We start from the raw sequence: 15,979 nt of genomic DNA, 5'->3' as shown, positions 1-15,979 counted from the left end.
CCGGGGCCGGAAACGCACAAAAGCCGTGCGCTTGCGCAGACCTGCCGGCAGTTGCCGTGGGAACATCGGAGGAACGCCGTGCAGAGCCAGCAAGAAAGATCAAAGAGGACGCCGTGTCGACCAAGCCGCCGGTGGGAGAAATCGAGCTACACGCCGAAGCCAAGCCAGCAGACAGAGAGACCATCAAGGAGCCCACCACCAGGGTGCTGGTAGGCAGTCCCACCCCCCAAACATTAGATGTGGCCCAAGTTAGGAGTACAAGTTCTTAGAACGCAAAAATATGTGAACCGCCCAGAGACCCCCCCTGGGGGGGTTAGGGCGGTATATCAAGTCTAAAGTTAAATAAATTAAATAAATAAATGTCTGTCCTTTCATCCCGTTATTAACCACATGATGGTAGTAGTGGTGGAGGTTTTTTGTGAGGTTTTGGTGGAGTGTAATTGATGTGCTCCCAGTGAGATTCATGCAACACAAAACTCAGTACAGGGATACAATTAATATACTTTATGGCACTGGCAACTCACTAATAACTGCATCATATTTGCAGCTAGAAGTGTGCAAAATATGCTTTTTATTCCAACTGTTTTGTTCTTTATTAAAACTGTTGGGTTTTTTTGTTTGTTGTCATTAATAAAATCTGTTCTATATTGTTATATTCAGCTGTAGTAGAAAGGATCCTCGATCGCTTCCATCAAGTTTCAGGCCTTAAGACGAATAAAGACAAGTCGTTGATCTTTCCGCTTCATATCTCCAGTGCAGAAGAAGCAAGGTTAAAAGAGTCCTATCCATATTTTTGGGTAAAGGACACATGGATGTATTTGGGAGTAAAAATTCCTTTACACTTTACAAAATTGGCTAAGGTAAACTTGGAAGAGCTTAATGTTTCGGTCCAACGTACTCTTACATCCTGGAACGATACTACCCTTAGTTGGTTTGAGCGGATCCAAGTCATTAAAATGATGATCTTTCCCAAATTTCTTTTTCTGCTTCGAGCCCTCCCTCTAGCCCTCCCTAGTAAAATGATACAACAATGGCAGAAGTCGCTGATGAATTTTGTCTGGCAGTATAAACGTCACAGAATTTCCCATGCAACTCTAAGTAAACCCAAGTCACTTGGTGGCTTGGCTTTCCCTGACCTTTCTCGCTACCATGATGCCACACTTCTATCAAAACTTTTAAGGCACTACTCGCCTAACTATCTGGCAGACTGGAAAACCATTGAGAATATAGGGTTGCACCCAAAATCGCTGGAGGAAGTGTTATGGATGCCGCTGTCATCCCACCCCAGAAGATCAGGATACAGTGAGCTTTTACAGGCATCTCTCAGGGCTTGGGACCGACTTAGAACTTATCTGGTCTCTCCATCTTCACCACTGCAGACGTTTTTGGGCCAGAGCTGGTTTTGCCCGGGGGAAGATCCCTCGGCTTATCACTGCTGGAGAAAGCAGGGCCTTACCAGATTTTGTGACATCATGGCCGGGGGCTGCCTACATACTCAACAAGAAATAGAACATAAGTTACAGGGACAGGTATCCTGGTTTGAATATGAACAAGTTAAACACTTAGTGTGTCATGACTCGCATACCCCGCCACCAGGTACGATTTTGCGCCCATTTGAAGATCTTATGGCGGCTCAATTCTTACCTAACAGGGGATTGGTGTCGGAAGTGTACTGTCTTCTCAATTCTCAACATAAAGACCAGACTGGATATCAAACAAAATGGCATAGAGATATTGGTCAGACGCTTACCTCCGAACAGTGGACTGCGATCTGGTCCTCTCCTCTTTGCCGCTCCCGTTCCACCAATATTCAAATGTTAACTTATAAACTTTTATTTCGATGGTACCTGACCCCGCATCAGCTGCCTGGCATTAACCCCGCGATCTCGGACAGATGTTGGAAAAATTGTGGGGGCCGTGGCACCTATATTCATTGCTGGTGGGAGTGTTCCAAGGTCCAGGCCTTCTGGAGAGAAGTAAACACCGAAATACTTTTAATTACAGGTTGCACCCTCCAACTACAACCCTCCTTGTTCCTTTTGAATCATTGGAGCCATCCTGCCTCCAATGGGCTTATGAAAGAGTTGATAGAATTGTGTCTTGCGGCCGCTAGGAATGTTATTGCATTTCGTTGGAAATCTAAGAAGACACTGCTATTGAGCAACTGGTATCTGGAATTGTGGGACTTCTTTTTTGCAGGACAAAGTTTCCACTAGCATCCTACGATCTGAAAATCAACCTGTTCCTAACAATCTTCAAGAAAAATGGATGCCCCTTTTGGAAGCATCAGCAGTACATAAAATCGACACCTCCCTGTTTGCCCTGCATGAGCACCAGGATTTGCTTTCTTATTTTTAACTGTTCTTTATACTTAATAAAAAAATTAAAAAAAATAAAGGGGAAAAATATTGTTATATTCAACATTCTTTTATATTCTATAGGAAACACTATAAAGAAACAAGCAAATTAATTCCTGGCTTCAATTGTTCATTTCCCATTCAATTGGGAACAAAATTATTGGGGATTTCATCCCTCACCCAAGGAACCCTCCCAGAACAAATTTCAGAAAACAGAAACCCTGTTTTACAGGCAATTAAAATTCTCTCCTGCAGTCCTGAAGGCACAACAACACTGGGAATGTTTTCATCCCTTCTCTTCAGGTGTCTGCAACTGGGGAGAGGGGATTAAATTTTAAAAGAAAAAAAATGGAGCACACAGATAAGGAGCACTTATACACCTTCCCTCCTACATTTGGTTCATTTCAGCAGTTTTTCAGCTGCTCAGCTTCTAGCACTGGACCAAGTTTTAAGAAATTTGAATTTAACATAGAGATTTTAGGCATACAGGGGCTGAGATTTAGCTACTCTTATCTATCTGTCATCTATCTATCTATCAATCATCTATCATCGATCTCTACCTACCTACCTACCTACCAAAAAGAGAGTGGTGGATTCCACTGTTCTTTACTGTCCCCCTTCCACTGTTACAGAAAATCAAAGCTCTCAAGTACAGATATCTTAGTTCCTTTCCTCATCACAGATCTCACATCTCCCAAGTATGTACATGCTTGTTTCCCATTACAGGTGGGGAAAGCCTTCACCTCAAACCTCTATATCTACCAACAACTTAAAGAAACAATGCCTTGCCTCTTACTTATACCCTTCATTCTGCAAAGCAACCATACTGGGCAATTCTGCATCTAGCATTCGCTCCACATTTTCTCAACTGGGTGGAAGAAGTGCAGCTCAAAACCACATTCAAATACCTTGGGGCAACACTGTATGCTGCAAGTCACCCCTGAATGGCCATAAAACAGTCATAAATCTATGCAGAAGGTACAATAAAACTTGACCATCAAAGAACTCGAAAGCGGCATGGAGTGTGGAAGTTACCATAAAACCCGATAATCAAAAGACGTGAAAGCAGCATACGATGCAGAGGGGAATTTCTGTTCCAATGTGGGTTTTGTAAAACAACAGAGGGAACAGCCAATGCAGAATCAACCAAAGTCTATTTCTGGAAGAGAGAAAGCCTGAACCTCTGTCTTTCCCTCCCAAGCTCACTCACATATCCCTCTGTCCAACAGGTCTCTCTTCTGCCAGTCATTTCCTTCCTCCTCAAATAACAAGACTTTCCAAGGGGGAAGAATTTTGCCATAGGAAATGGCCCTTTGAGAACTCTTCTCAGCTTTCCTCAGCATGACTAGGATTGAGACGACCAAGTTAACAAATCATCATTGTGAACATATAAGGTGCTTTATTTGAGAGAATACCAGGATTGTGATCCAAGTAAGTTTGATTTTCAGACATGTTTGCAAAAATTACATCATTGCTAGTGATTGCACATCTATATATGGAGACCACCATTGTGTTTGGACCCCTGTATAATAAACATGTACTTAGTGCAATGACCTTGTTCTTTTTTTCTTAAGCCTCAATGATATTATCCACATTTTTGCTGAAAATTCAATCTGTGTCTCCGAAGTTTGCCTACTAGAATTCAATTTAACACAAACGACACACACACAGTCATCCTTATTGCATAAAGGGCATACTAGAGAAATTATGCAAAAGCTATGATAACTGAATGCAATATGTGCTCACAGAAAATAAAACCCTGTAGCCTCCAGTGCACACTTCTATTGTATTACATTAATTATAAAAATGTCTCACATTTCAAAATATGAAGGGAACAGTTATGAAGGCTGGAAATTACTCTCTCCCTTGGGTAGATAAAATTTAGTAAAAACTGTTCCATTTGATGATTTCAGCTTTATTGTGTCTGGATGTGTTTGCTACGGAACAATGTAATGGAATTCTGGAGGGCTGAAGCTTTGATTTTGATCCTGCTTGGTCCCAAGCAGACACACACTCAGTCCTTTTCCCTTCTATGCCCACACATACTTTCTTGTCTGCATTCTACACTCCATTTTCATTCCTCTCACAGTCCTTAATCCATTCACATGTGCAACCCTGCACAACCCTCCCCACTGCCTTCCATATATGCAGCTACACACCTCTTGCAATTCTTGCACATGCACACAGAGACCTGTATATCACATGGATCAACCATCACCCACCATCACACACATCTAATTTGCATCAATAAACCCTTCTCGCTATTCACATATCTTATATTCTAATAGTGAATTCAGCTTATCTCTGGATACTTAAATCTGGTGACTGGAGCCATGAACAGGCAAGGCAGATCTTTCTACAAACCTGAAAAGGCCCCAGGTTTGCAGAAAAATGTGAAATATCCCCCCCCAAAAAAATACATTGGGTAATTTAAAAATGTGAAAATTATAAAAAGGGGGCCTGTAGCTTTAAGCAATGAACTCCCTAAATGGCCGTTGCTAGGCAACCACAGTATTCCAGGCTTGGTTCTGTAAGTAAAAGTCAGGGGGCAAGGTCACAGCCTCTTACAGGCCTATTTTGACCTTTGAGGGAGGAGTCATTGGGGCCAGGCCTAACTAGGGTTGCCAGCTCCAGTTTGGGAAATTTGTGGAGATTTTGTAGTGGAGTCTGAGGAGATCAGAGCTTGGGGAGCACAGAGTTCTCAGCTGGATATAATCCCATAGAGTCCACCCTCCAAAGCTGCTATTTTCTTCAGGCGAACAGATCTTTGTCACCTGGAGTTCAATTGTGACTCTGGGCAGATCTCCAGATCCCACCTGGAGGTTGGCAACCCTAGGTCTGAAAGCAACCTCTGGGTGACTTTATACCAACTAATTTGCATGAGTCTATAAGACTTGGCTGCTTGCTACTGTCCAACAGCAACCACCTTATGAAAACCAGTGTGGTGTGATGGTTAGAGCTTCAGAGTAGAGTCTGGGAGACCCAGGTTTGAATCCCCATCTTGCTGTGGAACCTTGCTGGGTGATTTGGGGCCAGTCACATAATTTCAGCCTAACCTACCTCACAGGGTTGTTGAGAAGAGAAAAAAGAGGAGAGAGATCGATGTAAGCTGCTTTGGTCCTCACTGTGGAGAAAGGTAGAGTATAAAAGAATTAAATAAATATAGCTGAAGATGGGAGGCAGATTTCAGATCGGCTGGTGAATGGTTCAGAAGGACAAAATGAGGAAGGGAAAGGGGAGAGGATATGGGGGTTGACAGGAGGATGGAAAGAGGAAGTAGTGTGAGGAGATGCTAAAGGTAAAAAGTAAAGGTTCCCTTGCTAGAAAGTCAGTCGAATCCGACTCTAGGGTTGCGGTGCTCATCTCTGTTTCAAAGCTGAAGAGCCAGCGCTGTCTGAAGACATTTCCGTGGTCATGTGGCCGGCATGACTAAACACCAAGGTGCATGGAACGCTATTACCTTCCCACTGAAGTGGTACCTATTTATCTACTATTTATTTATGAATACAGGGGAAAGTAAGGTAGAATCCCACAAATCTTTGAAGGTTCCCTACAAGTGTTCCCTACAAGGTTCCCAAGTGGCCAGCTCCATACATTTGAACCATAGTTTTTCTAGCTAGAGGCTGCTGGGGAGAGGGGAAACCTGAAGACAGAGGGGCAAATAAATGTAGGCTGGCTATTGGATGGGAAGGGAAGAAGGAATCAGGAAAAGGGTAGAGGCTATGGGGGCTTTCACGAAAGGAAAAGTGAAAATAGTGGGGGAGGGGGAAATGAGATGCTCAGGGGCTTACATCTGCTGGTAACTGCAGTTAAAATCCAAGGAGTTGTTTTATTTCCACTATTGTTAGACTGTGAATCATATCAAGTCAGTAACTTTTTTACTGAGGACCTGAAAGGAGTCTTTGTGAAACTCCAATCTTGTATGCACTTATTATATTGGCATAATAAAAAAGATCTCGCCGATGCAATTGCAGATGTTTCCATTATGCATCTGAATATCCAGTCTTTATGACCCAGCATTTTATGAGAAATACAATGTTACTCCATCTGAGACATTGACTCTCAGCTTCAAGGTGCTCTATTTGCTTAAATTCCCTTCACTCCAGTAGGGCTTGTTTCAAAGAATTACTTTAAAAATTGAGCAGATCATAAATTTACATTCTCACATGTTCCTACTTCAGCCTATGAAACAGAATTTATTCATGATCAGCATCCAGATATCAAAGATTCAAGATAGGTAACCCATGGGATCAAATTCAATCTCTACCATATGTTAATGTACAGGTAGTAAATTTTTGTCCACATTCACTCAGAAGAGAAAATTGTTTTTAACCACAGTGAGAGGTGAACTTCTACAGTATTTATTGCAGGGAGCCATATGTAATGTGTAAGGCCTAGCACAAGTTGATTGTGCATATCTTTTATGCTAGATATGCAGGCCACCCAGCTAACTCCAATTAATGGCTTGGCAAATAATCAAGATGATCATCAGTAAATCTGGTGCATATTTGCAAGTGGTAGTTAAGACAAGATCCCAATTCACAGGAGTTTGGGTATCCCTAATTACAATTTTCACATTTCTAGAGAAGGCCTTATAGTTAGGTAGTAACCAGACCTTCCACAACCATGACTGAGAGAAATTCCCCCACAGCCATTTCACTGATTGGAATCCATGAAGGATTTTAAGAAGACATGACGTTTCTCCCATCCCAAAAGAATGTCTTGTAGTTAGGTGGCATCAGACCACTACTTATGAGGGAATTGGTCCCTGTACCACCGCCCTGAAAAGAGAGGGCCCGGAAATGCAGATGCTAATCATTCTTGGCATAAATTATTAAGATAGCTAGATGCTCCATCTTTCATGTCATCATATAAAAATATCTGTAGTGTTTACCCATTTATAATTTATAATAGACTTTTCCCATTTGCATCCGACTTTTAATCAGTCAATCAAAGACAAATGATGTCGTCGGGGCACCAGTTTAACACCCATTCTCTGTGTTTGTTTCTTGTCATCATAAATATATCCCAACATCTGTTGCCACATAATTCAGGTCTCGTGGTATTCTCACTACCGAACCTCAGGCACCAGCTCACTTATCAAAGTGGTAATTACTTCTCCCATCTTACTCATATCACTTTCAAGTGAATGGCTTCAATATCCCAGCAGCTTTCCTATCAAGAAAGGAACCCGAAGCTGCCACATTTTAATCTCTAACTTCAAAAGTGCAGAACAGTGAAAGAAATCCATAAAGGAAATCATTCCCAATGAACAGTACCTAACATAAAGTTAAAGAGCAATTATGAATTTGCTAGAGATGATAAATGTAGTTAAGGCGAAATTGGGTCTATAAATTAGTCAGGCTTCAGGTACATGAGTTTCTACATGCAAGGACTTCTGTGCATTTTTCCATAAAAGACTTAACAGCTCCAGCAGTGATGTAACAGTCCCATTCTAGGGTACTTTTTTCATATAGTGCTCTTCCATGCTGCTGAAGAAATGGATATTTCATTGTTCATGTTAATTAACAGGAAGCCTGAACAATTTTTTGACATTCCCCTGGCTCACAAAAAGTATGTTCTGAAGTTCAATAACATCCAGCAAAGATTTATGGACTGGTTGTTGCTATTAACATTTTTAATACAATCTTCCTTCAAGGAGCTTGGGGTGCCCATCATAGTCCTCCCCTCTACTGTTTATTCACACAAAATCCCTGTGAGGTAGGTTAGGCTGAAAGCCAATAATTAGCCCATGGTCACCCAGTGAGCTTCATGAATTATCAGGAATCTGAATCTGTTGAGTTCCTGCTGGTGACCTTCACTCTTGTGGAGAGGTACCATATGACTAGAGACATGAAAAACTATAAAAAAGAGGACACTGGGCATCTAATCTTAGGCAATTTCTAGTTCCATTTTGTATAAGGCCCAACAATCTAATCCAGAATAGATCTTTAATGTCCTCATTACCGCTGTGGCATTCCCCAGAACTCTCTCTTCATCTCCTTTCATGCAACATACTGGAATTAGAACAGGTAGTAGGTTGAAATGTGCAAAATACACTTGTAGGGATTGCGCCTCCATATGCTGCAGCTTGACACCAAAATGTTCAGGGACACCAGGAACTATGGGGCAAGTAACACCTTTGAGCCCTTGCAACTGTAGACATTGTGGCAGCCATATTCTGTAGCATCTAGTGGGGGGGGGGTTGATAACTTTCTTTAATGACAACTATTTCTGAGTGGGGGGGCACTTTTGAGCAATTCCCCCTATTCCCCATCATAAAGAAAGAATAGGGGGGAAGGGGGGGAGGTCAGCATAGTGCAAGTGGCAATCCTACTTCTGACTAATAAAGAATGCCCTAAACTATTTCCCTTCAACGTACTAAGCTTTGTTCTGTCCTAGAAAGAGAGCAAGGACCACAAATTGCACCAGAAATAAAACCATCAGCAAAGCAATGCAGAGAAAAATCCTGTACAGGAAAGATGGGGGGTGGTGGCAAAAACAAAAAAACCTCAGAGCAAATCATTTTGCAAGCTTTTCCTGAGTCTTTGAGAGGATGTGTGAGTTACTCTGTAGCAGCTGGCAAGCTACCAGTGGCTCATGACCAAGCTACTGAAGATCCCTGATCTAGGAAGATCCATTTAAGTTGGGGAAGGCATCTTACCCTGAAGGAAGGCTGCTTGGAGGATGGGTGGATCCACTACATCCTCACTGGAAATTCAGGAGGGTAGAGGTATTTCCTCTGGCCTCTTCTGAGAGTTTGTTCCACAAGCATGGGCCATTGCAGAGCAAATGGTGGTGCAGACAGGAAACTCTGCTCGGAGTGAAGCTGATGCATAGGATGAAGAAGAAAGAAGAAGAGAAGAGATTGGATTTATACCCCGCCCTTCACTACCCAAGGGCGTCTCAGAGCGGCTTACAAACTCCTTTCCCTTCCCCTCCCCACAACAGACACACTGTGAGGTGGGTGGGGCTGAGAGAACTCTGACAGAAACTGCTCTTTTCCAAGGACAGCTTTGCCAGAGCTTGTGACTGACCCAAGGTCACATCAGCAGGTGCAAGTGGAGGAGTGGGGAATCAAACCTGGTTCTCCCAGATAAGAGTCCGCGCACCTGGATGGACAAAATAAAACCCCGGTGCCTCCTAATAAATTATTGTGTCCTGAATTTGTTACCAAAACCCTAAGATTGTGGCCTTTGAACCTATATTTACCCTGTAGAAATTTCTGGAAATATTCTCTACAGTACAAATACTGTACCATGCAGCAGTCACAACCCCAAGAATTTTCATAATCCATACCACAGTCCATCATCTCTAGAAGGTGGTATGGGAAAGTCTCAGAGAACTCCCAGTGGCAGATCACGGTCCACATTATGGAAATTGTGTGAAGCACTCTCCATGTTTCAAGTTCCACCTGTTTAATGACTGTCACATGCAGGCAAGAGTGTGGCTTACAGTTTAGGGAAAGTTTTATTGCATCTGTGCCTTTGATAGAGACTGTCTAACGGCTGTACATGATATGGTTGAAAAGGGCCCCAAAATTATATGCTGTTGGTTTCTAACAAGGTATCAATCCATTCATTAAAAAAATAAAATAAAACACATTTGGAATGTTCAGTGGTGAAATAATCCTTCGGGTGATGGTAAAGATATTCAGGTCACAGAGTGCAGCCACGATGGGCATCAGCTTTGAGACCTTTGTGCTTCTGTTTAGGTACATAATCATCTACAATCATGCTGACAAAATTTATGCAGAAAATCAAACAGTACTTCTTCGTTTTCCTTTCTATTGGTCATTTTAAAATTTATATCTATGTGTTTTTCTCCCACTAGGATAGAGTGGACTAAAAGGTGGCATAGCTGGTACTCCTCCCCCCATTTTACCTCCATTCATGTGCACTATACATTGCCAACCATACCTTATCAGAATGAAAAGATGGAAACCAGACTTTCCCCGTGCCTTCCCCGCCCCTCCCCCCTCCCAGCAGCCTTCTTTAGCCCACACAAAAAGGGGAATCAACTTGGGAAAAAGAGCCTGGACTGGTCAGGGGTCTGCAGTGAGGAGTGGAATCCATTAGTGGAAAATCCACAGGATACAATCCCTTATTTGCAACCCCTTTTCCCCACCATAATTTAGAACGCACCACTTTGTGCTTGAATTTTTATTTTGAAAATATATCCTCAAAATCAGAATGCACTTGATGTATTCTCAACTGTTAATAATCAAGCAATCTCTTGATAGTTTTGGCAGACATCAAACATATGATCCCATACACATCAAACATATGATCCCATACTTGATCAGCTGTTAAATACTGTGAAATATCACAGATAGGAACCACATCCTTTTTAGGGTTGCCAGGTCCTCCCTGGCCACCGGCGGGGGATGGTTGTCAGATCCAGGTTGGAAAACTCCTGGAGATTTGAACATGGAACCTGGGGAGGACAGGAGCCTCAGTGGGGTACAATGTCATAGAGTCCACCATCCAAAGCAGCCTTTTCCCCAGGGGAACTGACCTCTGGAGTCTGAAGATGAGCTGTAATCTCAGGGATTCTCAGGTCCCACCTGGAGGCTGGCATCCCTACATCTATGGCTGCACATCCAATGTCTTATTAAACTCCTTTAACTTCCCTGAGAATGTGTTAGAATTTTGATCTGATGAGGAGATCCCCAGGTCCCACCTGGAGGCTGGTGTCCCTAGTCCCTTTGTAATGCCACTGGATGCAGCCAAATACTATACCATTATCCACCAACTATCACATGCTGTTAGGTATCAAAGGGCTGATCCAGCCTGGTCTCTACAGTTTCTGTTACATGCATATAGTCCTCCCAAGAATGCTGCTCTCTATGCCATCAAGGGAATGGCATCAAGGCAACATAAAAGGTCTCCTGTTTGTGCAGCAGCAGATACAGGCATGGTAGAGAAGGATGCAGGAGAATCAGCTCCCAAGTACTGAAATCAAGTAGTCTAAGATGTCAAGAATAGACTTCTAATATTTCAGAACAGTGGCCAAGTATTCCAACTTTCAATATGCAGAACTGCAAAGGAGAATTCAGAGAATTCATTTAATTCACCATGACAATTAAGCAGCCCCTTTAAAAAGCCAGAAGGCCAATCTTGTGATATTAAGACGTACCTTCATCTCAATCACTTTGACACCAACATGAATAAAGTTAGCACTATCACATTGCAAGTGCATGTCTCTTGGCTTTGCCTTTTTTTTTTAATCCCATCACTTTGAAATGCTTCAACATTAAGATAAAGCCATATGTTTGATTGCCATAGTATTAAACAGGAAGAACACAATGCTGGGCAATTATCCTGATTAAAATTTGTTGTCACAAGGAGATTGTAACCATTATGGTGTGACTGTTGTAACCATCATAACACTATGGGTTCCAATAACCATACACCCAACAAACTCTCATTTTCTAAAGCTCTTCTCCTGCTTTTGATTGGAGACTAAATCTATTTATTAGACCCACTGGCACATACTAATCGTGATTCTATTTCTCTTGATTCTATTTCTGTGGGAACACATTAACTTCTTCAATTCGATAGCATCTGTGTATCGATTTTATTATTGCATTAGTTTGCCCTAGTGTGAACTTCATTCTGAGATGTTGTTCAAGGGACTCTTTTAAAAAACAACATTTAAAAGCATGAAAAGCAAAAAGCAAATGGTGAAAGAAAACATTCTAGATAGTGCATACTACTGAAGAATGTGTGGGAGGGGGGGGAAGGAACTAATGGCAAATGATGCCAGAATGGAATCTAAGCAGGAGACCGTAGGGGTGAGGACATGTAAATTGCCTTAGCTTCAACATCATGCTGTCACTTATTTATCTATTTATTCATCTAGATATTTATTTGTTTATTTATTTAGATTTATATCCTGCCCTCCCCACAAGTGGGCTCAGGGTGGGTTCCAGCAGTATAAAATGCAAAAGAATTAAAACCAGATTAAGAATACAATATAAAATAACATAACTCCTAAGTGCAATGTAAACTGTAGTGGAGAGCAGATACCTTAATGGTTGATGGTATCAGAATTTTAAAGATTCTCCCCATCCACCCCAAGCTCCATCTCTGAGAGCCAGTTTGGTAGTGATTAAGAGTGGTGGACTCTAATCTGGAGAACTGGGTTTGATTCCCACTCTTCCACATGCAGCCAGTTTGGTGACCTTGGGTCAGTCACAGTTCTCTCAGAGCTGTTCTCTCAAGAACAGTTATCTCAAAGCTCTCTCATCCCCACCTACCTCACATGGTGTTTGCTGTAGGGAGAGGAAGGGAAGGAGATTGTAAACCACTCTGAGACTCCTTTGGGTATTAAAAAGTGGGGTATAAAAACCAACTATCCTCCTCTGCTTCCTCCTCCAAATCTCTAGGAGTTTCCCCTGGATCGTACCCCCCCAATCTTTGGCTGGTGACCAGGGGGACCTGGCAACCCTAGATAGCTCCTTCCATTGCATAAGGAGCATCAGTGGCTGCAGTCACACACACTAAATAGTCCACTTTAAATGCCCTTTTGAAATCGATTTTGCCAGTTCACACAGTAAAAATCCAGTTGGAAAGTGCATTAAAAGTGGATTGAAAGTGAATTATTTAGTGTGTGTGACCACAGCCAGTGACACTCCTCCTTGGGGGGGGAAATCAGTACTTACTAAAACTTGTCTATCATGTCTGCCTTGCCATAAACAACATCTCAAAGCAGCTTAAGGTAGTCAAAGGCATCAACAAAGCATTAAAACCAAGCTACAAAATGTTACATAGGATAACCTCCTTAACAAGCACGCCAGAGCCATGACAGGGAAACTGACCAGCCGCTTGGGAAGTGGGGGGCAGCAGCAGCAGTGGAGAAAAAAGTCATGTTTGAGGAAGGGGCAGTGGTGGTGGGCCTGGGCTAGATGGAAGCTGTGGGGCCTTTTCAGGAAGTTAGGGGGCCAGGCCCCAAAATGTTCCAATGAAGCTAAGGCCTGTCTGGAGGTGAGGCCATCATATTGGGCTCACCTTCCCCGAAACTGCTGCTGCTTCTGCCAGTGTGCCCTGCAGCTGCCTCACTGCAGCTGTCTCTCCTGGATGCACCCCCAATGTCCTTGCCTGCTGCTTCCAATCCCTCAGGGTAACCACAGGGTTGGTGTCTCTGACTCCATACAATGGTATTTTTCAAACAGTCCAGGGGAAAACAATGAAATAATCCTGGACTTCCAGCAGGATAGTTGCTAAACACTGGTCATCAGTGAATTGCACGTCAGGAAGCTGGTGTTCAAATGGCAAAGCAAATGCATCCTGAATTAATGTAGGACTAGTGAAACTTGAGGAGCTGCGGTGGCTCAAGTGGTTAAGGCGCTGAACTGCAGGCTGTGGAAGGTTGGTAGTTCAGCAGTTCAAGACCCGGGTTGCCGCATGACGGAGTGAGCTCCTGTCTCTAGTTCCAGCTCCTGCCAACCTAGCAGTTCGAAAGCAAGAAATTGCAAATAGATAAATAGGTACCACTTCAGTGGGAAGGTAACAGTGTTCCGTGCGCCTTGGTGTTTAGTCATGTCGGCCACATGACCACGGAAACGTCTTTGGACAGCGCTGGCTCTTCGGCTTTGAAACGGAGATGAGCACCGCAACCCTAGAGTCGGATTCGACTGGCTTTCGAGCAAGGGAACCTTTACCTAGTGAAACTTGAGTCCTCCAGTGGTAGGGCCAAGCACTATTTCATTGGTAGTTCCAACAGCCGAGTGCCAGGGAGAAAACAGCCACTGATTCCTTTTGCAATATGGAAAGATTATCATTCCTGATATTTCCTCACTGACAGACAGTTCTGCCAAAATTAACAAATTGTCCTTGACATTTTTCCTATTGTAAAATGTCAGAGTGGTGTGCTGAGTAGCAGAGCATACCCTTAAAAAACCATCTCCCGAGTATGACTTAAATCACTCTTATTAGCTGAAAGTATTTGCACTTTGATCCTCATTTAACAGTACTGAACACAGGCATGTTAATTCTTCGCTGGATGGTTTCACTGGCTGGAGCATTTAGATATGACGGACCTATCAAGGCAGCTGGCAGTTTATCCTAGTGTATTAACATGAGGAAAAGGGCTGCATTCAGTGAGTGGTCTGAACTACATGTTATAATGACTGAGTCAAGTCATAACAGGAGGGGAAAAGGAGGTTACATTTCAGTGCCCTTAAAATGATATGAATGAGAAAAAATGTGATGCCTTATCCTGTACCTTGGGGGGGTGGTATCTGAGGATTATCCATTTTGTTGTGTAAACTGAAACCTAATATATATTGGGGAAAGGTGATGTTGACCTCAGGAATGTGGACTTATATTCAAGTCATAGTCATGTAGGGTTGCCAGGGCTGGGTTGGAAAATACCTGGAGACTTTGGGGGTAGACCCAGGAGAGGGTGGGGTTTGCAGAGGGGAGGGGCCTCAGTAAGGTACAAGAGTCCACCCTTCAAAGCAGCCATTTTCTCCAGGGGAGCTAATCTCTGTCAGTTGTAAAAGCGGGAGATCTGGAGATCAGTTGTAAAAGCGGGAGATCTCCAGGGCCCACCTGGAGGCTGGCAACCCTATAGTCATGTCAAAGAAATGTTGAGACTTGTTATGCTTCTTTCCCCTGACCTTCTGATGCCTCGGCCATGGTGAGGTGATTTTAGGCTCCCAAAAATGGAGAGATTTAATGGAAATGTTATCTTTCATACTTTCCACTTCCCTGGCAACCCCTTGCATACCCCATCTCAATACAACTGCTACAGGTCAGGGGACTCATGGAAACAGGTCATATAGAACATGGAAGCTATAGCAAGAAGGAGGAACTGGACAAAAGTGTCTCCTCACATTTGTGCAAGCAGGGCTTGCCCTTGAGGGAAGGGGAGGCAGGAAATGTCCCTCTAATAGAGTAGACAGGGCAGTCTCTGCTAAATCTTGGCTTTGCCAGTGGTTTATTCCTGAAGTTGTAAGGAAGGCTCCCAATTTATTTACATTCTACAAGTTATGCAAAATTGCCACCTATTGTTTAATGATATATGTGTGCTAGTTATTAAGGATTGTTAATAGCCTATCCCTTTTTGTCATCACTGTACCATGCCTTGCTTCTGGTTTCAGAGAAAGGTAGTCTAAAAATGCTCTATAATAAAGCAATAAGCACAATTTCATAAACTTTCTTAATGTGCAGTAGCTCACGCAATAACCCACTTTCCCCCCTGGTTCAACATGGCAGCCATACTTCCTTAGGGACTTTAAACACTATTTTCATAGACAGATCCCTGAACAACTGACAGGCAACTTCCATGCAATTGTGAAAAAGTGATGCAACTTTCCCACATCCCAGGCTGCATTTTTCTCTGGCGTGGCATCTAAACTGCAACTTTTTTGGGGGGGAGCATGCACATGAAGTCATCTGCTAATTGTTCACCCAGACTTTCCACATCTTCAGGACTTCCTCAAACTTGATTACGTACTTCTAAGCCCACTGACTTGAATGGTGATATAAGGGAGTAACTGCTTAGAACTGTCAGTCTTCTCTTAGTATAGCAATTCCCTTAAGAACATAAGAACATAAGAACATAAGAACATAAGAGATGCCAATGTTGGATCAGGCCAAAGGCCCATCCAGTCC

Source organism: Gekko japonicus, unplaced genomic scaffold (assembly GCF_001447785.1).
Source record: "Gekko japonicus isolate JY-2015 unplaced genomic scaffold, Gekko_japonicus_V1.1 scaffold597, whole genome shotgun sequence".
NCBI classification, from domain to species: domain Eukaryota; kingdom Metazoa; phylum Chordata; class Lepidosauria; order Squamata; family Gekkonidae; genus Gekko; species Gekko japonicus.
Note: the sequence above shows the minus strand (reverse complement) of the source record.